General features: G+C 35.1%; 1 long non-coding RNA gene across 1 annotated transcript; it reads right to left on the bottom strand.

Moving 5' to 3' along the window:
* Nucleotides 1-1762: 1762 nt before the first annotated feature.
* Nucleotides 1763-3287, bottom strand: LOC129951012 (uncharacterized). Its single transcript, XR_008782123.1, has 2 exons — nucleotides 2175-3287; nucleotides 1763-2103 (listed from the first exon to the last, which is right to left on the bottom strand). It is a non-coding gene; the product is annotated as an uncharacterized LOC129951012 (long non-coding RNA).
* Nucleotides 3288-8022: the final 4735 nt, after the last annotated feature.

Raw genomic sequence — 8022 nt, 5'->3', positions numbered from 1 at the left:
CTTATTCTGATGAAAAAACCGAACCTTCAGAGTGTAGTCATTATAAGAACAACATAAATGATGTTTTTGGGAGCAGCGTATTAGCCGGTGAATTAAAGATACAACCTAAAGAACTTAGTGATTGCTTCAAAGACAAGTTGAATACATTTGATCATGATCGGATTAAGCTTAAAGACGATCTTGATGTGAAGAGAGAATACAATAATGTTGAGGTAGATAGTGATTTATTTGGCTGCCATGCTTTTGAGATTATATGGGATAGAAAAGATTATATAGATATTGATTCAAATCTTAGTTTAGACATTTCAAAAACTATTAAAAATATAGTATCTCAAAATTATTTGAATTTTGATAAAACTATGGTTTCACCAAAGGATTTTGAGATGCACATTAGACTTACATCTGATATTCCTGTTTGTTTTGCTCCGCGAAGGCTATCAGTCTCAGAAAAAGGTACTGTGAGTGAAATAATAAAAGACCTATTGGAAAAACGAATTATTCAGCCAAGTAGTTCTCCGTATGCTGCACCAATAGTTTTAGTTAAGAAAAAATCTGGTGAAACCAGAATGTGTATAGACTATCGAGCATTGAACAAACGTACAGTAAGAGATCCTCATCCAATACCATTGATAGACGATTGCATTGAATACCTGGAGGGGAAGAAGGTTATGACCTTATTAGACCTTAAGAGTGGGTTTTACCAGGTAAAGGTAGCAGCAGATTCAACACAATTAACATCTTTCGTAACCCCGAACGGTCAATGGGAATTTCTTAAAATGCCTTTCGGCCTTAAGAATGCGCCCAGTGTTTTTCAGAGATTCATAATTCAAATTTTTCGTGAATTTATAGACAGAGGAGATATAGTTGTCTACCTAGATGATATATTAATTGCTAGTAAAACTATTACTGAACATTTTGAGATACTTACTAAAATTTTATGTTGTGTAGCGAAGAATGGGTTGGAGCTCAACTTGTCAAAATGTCGCTTTGCATATTCGAAACTTGATTACTTAGGGTTTAAAGTAACGGAACATGGCATCCAACCTAGTGATTCCCATATTCGAGCGATTGCTCAATATCCTGTGCCTAAAGACAGAAAGAAATTGCATTCATTTTTAGGACTTTGTTCATACTTTCGCAGGTTTGTCGAATCCTTTTCAAGAATAGCAAGACCTCTTTATAATTTATTAAAAGCTGAAACTCCTTTTAGATTTACTTCCGAATGCGAAGATGTTTTTCAGACTTTAAAGGAACGGTTAACATCTCCACCTGTATTGGCAATCTATAGTCCAAGGAAAGAAACAGAACTGCATTGCGATGCAAGTTCATTAGGGTATGGTGCAGTTCTACTCCAACGACAAGAAGATGATAAATTACATCCGGTAGCATTCTTCTCTAAAAGCACCACTGATCAAGAGGCCAAATACCATAGTTTTGAATTGGAAACTTTAGCCATAATTTCAGCTTTACGTCGGTTCCGTGTTTATTTGCAAGGTATTCCTTTTACAATCGTAACTGATTGCAGTTCTTTAACAATGACACTGAACAAAAAGAATGTTAATCATAGAATTGCTCGATGGGCCTTAGAGCTGGAGGATTATGATTATAAGGTCAAACATCGTAGTGGTGCCAATATGAATCATGTTGATGCCTTAAGCAGATGTAATGTTATATCCGTTATTGACTCTGAGGATGTTGATTTCCAACTCAGAGCAGCCCAAAATCGAGATGTAAAGATTTTGGAAATGAAAAACAAACTATATTTAAAAGATAATAATTCGTTTTTAGTTCAGGATGGTATTGTCTTCAAAAAAAATAAAAATGGTAAACTTCGATTCTATGTCCCATCTGAAATGGAAACTAATGTTATAAGAATGATCCATGAGAAAATTGGGCATTTAGGTGTAACAAAAAGCTCTGATCAAATTGGCCGTCACTATTGGTTTCCGAATGTTCAGGAAAAAGTTGAAAAATACATTAAAAATTGTATCCGTTGCATAATGCACTCAGCACCAGTTCGATCTAATATACGCAATTTGTTCAATATTCCTAAGGAGCCCATTCCATTCCATACAATACACTTGGATCATCTTGGTCCTCTCCCTTCAATAAAGTCAAAGAGAAAACATATATTAGTGGTAATAGATGCATTTACAAAGTTCACTAAATTATACCCAGTTGTATCTACAAGCTCAAAAGAAGTATGTGCAGCACTAAGAAAATATTTTGAGTATTACAGTAGGCCATCAAGAGTAATTACTGATAGGGGAACCTGCTTTACATCACTAGAGTTTAGTTCATTTGTTATAGACCAGAATATAGATCATGTTAAGGTGGCAGTTCATTCGCCACAGGCCAATGGTCAAGTAGAGCGAGTCAATAGGGTATTAACTGGCATGCTTGCTAAGCTTTCGGAACCAATCGAGCACTCAGATTGGGTTGTTACTTTAACACAAATAGAATTCGGACTAAATAACACTATACATCGCGCTATTCAAAATACACCAAGTCAATTGTTATTTGGTATTAACCAAAGGGGAGTAGTAATCGACAAATTAACAGAATTTCTTGATGATAAACAATTAAGTCAACTGGAAAGAAATCTTGAATTGTCAAGAGAAAAGGCTTCAGAAGCAATCACTAAGATTCAGGAATATAATATTAAATATTTTAATGAGCATAATAACCCGGCACGTATATACGATGAGGGTGATTATGTAGTAATAAAAAATGTAGATACAACAACCGGTGTAAATAAGAAATTGGTTCCAAAGTTCAGAGGCCCATACGTTGTTTACAAAATTCTACCTAATGATAGATACGTAATACGCGATATCGAAGGTTGTCAAATCACACAGCTGCCATATGATGGCATTGTCGAGTCTCGAAATATTCGACTTTGGAAGAATCGAGACTCTGAAGGTTCGGTTGATTAAGGGCGACACCTACCATCTCATGATTATAACTTAAGACTTGTTTGTTTAATTTAATCGTGGGCGATCAAATTGTCAGATTGGCCGAGTTGTAGTATAAAATTAAGGCAACTATCATTAATAATGTGTAATTCCCCTTATGTTTAGGTTTCAGAGTTTCGTAGCTAGATGTCGCACGCTGAGCGCGAAACTCTGAAACCTGAGACATAGAAGCGAGACAAAAGGTTGTTTGGCTCGCTCTCATAAAAATTTGTATTCTAACGGCTATTCTATTCAACGGACGCGCCCAAGCCAGTCGAATTAGATTTGTAGTCTTTAAATAAGAGTTATATTTTAATAAAGAAATTATATACCACACTTCTAAATGCTGGTGCGGCCCAGGGCTCTGTTTTGTCTCCTACACTCTTTCTCATTTTTATTAAAGATCTCCTGTCTGCAATTTCTAATGTAATATATTCAGGCTTAATCTGTAAGGCGTTGAACGCCAAAAAAACGACAGCGCGAACTTGGTATTACGTACAGCGTTCAACGCCAATTAAACGTTAATTTATCGACTCTCTCTTGTGGAACGCGTTCACATTTCTTTTTTGATTATTCCCTTAGGCGTATATCTTAAAAAAATCACTAAAAACGTCAAAAGTTGTCGTTGGAAAATTTTTTGACGCCAGAAGTAAAAATGTAATTTTTTTAAAAATTTGTTTTAGTTTTTATTATTTAAAATTATTTATTTATTGTAAAAATAACAACCCAGATCCAAATGCGACGGATGTTAGATCTCATAGAGGAAAACGAGTACTTTTTATATTCCTTCTCAGACTCACATCCCTCTCCTTCGGAATAATGCTTCGAAGCCCCAACGCTGTATTGTATCATTAAAGCGAAATATAAAGGGTGATTTTTTTGAGGTTAGGATTTCATGCATTAGTATTTGACAGATCATGCGGGATTTCAGACATGGTGTCAAAGAGAAAGATGCTCAGTATGCTTTGACATTTCAGAACTGAAGCCGAACGATCTGCCACAACGTCGAATTTTCAGTGAATGGGCCCTAGAAAAGTTGGCAGAAAATCCGCTTTTTTATCGACAAATTTTGTTCAGCGATGAGGCTCATTTCTGGTTGAATGGCTACGTAAATAAGCAAAATTGCCGCATTTGGAGTGAAGAGCAACCAGAAGCCGTTCAAGAACTGCCCATGCATCCCGAAAAATGCACTGTTTGGTGTGGTTTGTACGCTGGTAGAATCATTGGACCGTATTTTTTCAAAGATGCTGTTGGACGCAACGTTACGGTGAATGGCGATCGCTATCATTCAATGCTAACAAACTTTTTGTTGCCAAAAATGGAAGAACTGAACTTGGTTGACATGTGGTTTCAACAAGATAGCGCTACATGCCACACAGCTCGCGATTCTATGGCCATTTTGAGGGAAAACTTCGGAGAACAATTCATCTCAAGGAATGGACCGGTAAGTTGGCCACCAAGATCATGCGATTTGACGCCTTTAGACTATTTTTTGTGGGGCTACGTCAAGTCTAAAGTCTACACAAATAAGCCAGCAACTATTCCAGCTTTGGAAGACAACATTTCCGAAGAAATTCGGGCTATTCCGGCCGAAATGCCCGAAAAAGTTACCCAAAATTGGACTTTCCGAATGGACCACCTAAGACGCAGCCGCGGTCAACATTTAAATGAAATTATCTTCAAAAAATAAATGTCATGGACCAATCTAACGTTTCAAATAAAGAATCGATGAGATTTTGCAAATTGTATGCGTTTTTTTTTTTAAAAGTTCTCAAGCTCTTAAAAAATCACCATTTACTTTAATATACCCTCTAGCCTAATTTTAGTCGTATCGTAAAGTATATAGATTCGTTTTTCAGCCGGACTGCGCGAATGTGAAATGCCTTGTTACAACACTCTGTCTTTTCTGTTAATGCAATATTAAGGAATGCAAAACCAATGTGGATCGACACCTTCTTTCAATTCCCCTCTCTCTTTCCTAATGCTCAGAGTGTGTCTCTGTATAATAAGGGTAGCTATATCCCCTCGAGTTTAAAGTTACACAACAAAAAACAGTTTATTTAAAAACACTTGTAAACAATGACATTTAGTGAAAAGATAACAAATCAAACAAAATTAAATTTATGGTCCGTTCACAATTAATTCCAAATTTCAGAAACTCCGAAGCCATATTTTTCCGTAGCAAATACCTAAAAGTTAATCAGCAAAATGTTTAATTACTAGAACCGTTTAAAACAAGCAAAATCCTATTTTTAACTTAGTATATCAGTTGTTTTTTTCAAGGCTTAATAAAAAAGTATCTGTTCTTTGTTTTATAATTCTTCTTCTGCCTTTTTGGTTGTACAAAGTAAAAGCTTTTTTATAACATGAATAATCCCTTAATATGGAACTAACTTCCCTGAATTTATTTAAGTCTGTTATTTACCAGAAAAGGTACCTACTGGCGAACTTTAAAACAATAAAGAGGGACCTTTTTTTACTGAATGAAATAATCCTATATTTTTGTTTAACTTAAATTTGATATTGAAGTTAAAAAACGTTCCCTTTTTCCACCTACCATAATTTATAAGGATTAGTATACCACAAAAAAAAACACCACCAACTTTTTGAAAAAAAACAATAGGTACTTTCCTACCAGGAAACCACAAGCTTAGCTAAAAATTTAAAAACTTTTATCATCAGCAAAGTGGTAAACCATAAAAACGACGACGACTTAAAACGTTTTTAACATCACTTCGAAATTTGCGAATACAACAAAACAAAAAACCTTTTTCATAGATGGTTGCATATCCGGCCGCTATACCTCCCCTTTTCAATACCCCCATTTTAATATGGAGATAAGACTCAAACCACAAAGCTATACCCCCCATATGTAGAGTGTATCGTACACCGAGTCGGTACGGCATTACCGACAACATCATGCTCTGAAACTCGTTAAATGATTTAATGAGTGTGTTACGCCAAAGTTATTAGCTTAGATGTTTCGAAAAGTATATAAAGCAGGCAGATAATAACTGTTTTCATATACCTATACAACATGCGTTGTAGCACATCAATACCTACCATCATTTATGTAGCTTGGTGGCAAAAGGTTGTATGAGAGGTTAGATGGGTTATCTTCTTGTCATCTATTACCCTGCCCAGCCCATCTCAAAACAGCCTCGCACCACTTTTGTGTATATTTATCAACTTGTAACTTTTAACCCGCCACAAGACCAAGTTGCAGCTATTATCTCTCCACACCGCCGCCGCCGTAGCTACACCACACATGATAACACACATTTAAGTCTACTCTAGATACAAAGTTCATGCCACACCATTCATCGGTTTATGTTTCGTTCAACCAACGTTAACGTTCAGAGATTGCCATCGCTATGTTTTGCCACTCTAAACGTTCACCGGGTCTACGTGATGGCTAGATGGCTAATGACTGTCACTTAATAATTCGTCTAGAGTCTAGAGTCGTTTGAGAAAGTGAAAGCTCCTCTAAAGTCTTTACTGTCTCTTATATTTTTGACTTTAAAATTTAAATTTTACCCAAAAAAAAGCAACAAAAAGATTGAGAACCAGATAAAGTGTCGTCGAAATAAAAATCGATAAATCAGCCAACATTTTTTGTTATCGTTTCTTTTTTTGGAAATTCCAATTCCGTCAAGAAGAATGAAGACCAGAAAAAGAGATTGTTTACGAATTTAGAAGAAATGTACCTACAAACAAAAAATTTCATTCCTTTACTTTTCCGCAAGAATTCCTCGGAAGATGTAGTCCTCATGATACAAGCAGCGGTATCTGAATTCTGAAGGGTTAACTTGACAGATAGACAAAGAGTGCTGATGGTGGTTGTGGATGATGTGGTGGCGGGAAATAGCAGAAGCTGACATTTTTTTTAGTTCTCTATCATTTCTTATTGAAATCTTGACAAGTTGATGGAATCTCAGTCTTTAAATCTGTATATCAAATGTATGTTAAATGCGGTAGATATGTTCATATACTCCTCGGCGTCGTGTTCATATAAGACGGTATCAGAGAGTATAGCAGTTGGAAATGACTGTGATTATTTCAAATGATCTGATACTTTGTGAAAAGTTTAACTAGGCGACGCAACGGAAGTGAAGACAAATTGAATGTTAAAATCCACACACTTTATCGCTAGAACGGGAGTGTGTGTGAAGTTTAGATAAAAAAGTTATTGAAATAGGGAATGTTTGGAAGTCTTTATGGAAGATTAAATAGTCTCCTCATATAAATCAATATCGTAATATCACTCGTATGTTTTGTCATTTATGTAGATTTGATGATTTTTGATGAATTCAATCTACGAGTTCCGCTAAAAAGAGATTTTGTGAGATTTTATATAATTTGACATTTCTGAAGATTGATTTTGTTTCATGCAGGGTTTGTTTTGTCTTTAGTTAAAAGACATACAAATAAAATTATAGACGATTAAATATTTATTAGTGATTTATTTGATTAACGGCAAAAGTATTTTTAATTATTAAATAATAATTATTCAGTTAGGAGCAGGATATCAAAATATCATAAGTAAGGTAAGCTCAGTGAAATAACGGCCATTACCGAGATCATTTTAACAGCTTCGATTTGATTTCCCAAAATACATAGATATATGTAAAAGGAAATAATACTCGAAACCGTGGCCTTTTTGAAGAAGCAAAAACATCGACTAAAAAATTAACCAATTATAAGTAGATACTTAAATTTTAAACACATTCACAGCATTAATTCAATATGGCGGTGATTCCTTATTAATAGCCCTCTAAAACTTGGATTTATAATACAAACGAATTTCAAGACAGGATGGCATGTGAGGTCGGCCACCTCCAGTAGTCGGCCACCAACTCTTAAATTTAAGATTAATAGGGAACGCGTACATAGAATTCATAGGAAAATACTGTTTTTTTTATGTTAACGGTGCTTTAACGCTGCCATTCTTGTAAAAATTGTTATTTGTTATCAAGTTTTTTCAGGAAGTGTACACGTGAATTTAAAGGAAAAAAATAGTGACAGTAGTCTGCAAAAAGTGTTTTTATTAATAAAATATTGAGGATAC

Source organism: Eupeodes corollae, chromosome 3, assembly GCF_945859685.1.
Source record: "Eupeodes corollae chromosome 3, idEupCoro1.1, whole genome shotgun sequence".
Classification (NCBI taxonomy): Eukaryota; Metazoa; Arthropoda; class Insecta; order Diptera; family Syrphidae; genus Eupeodes; species Eupeodes corollae.
Note: the sequence above shows the minus strand (reverse complement) of the source record. Positions and strands in the feature narration are given on the sequence as shown.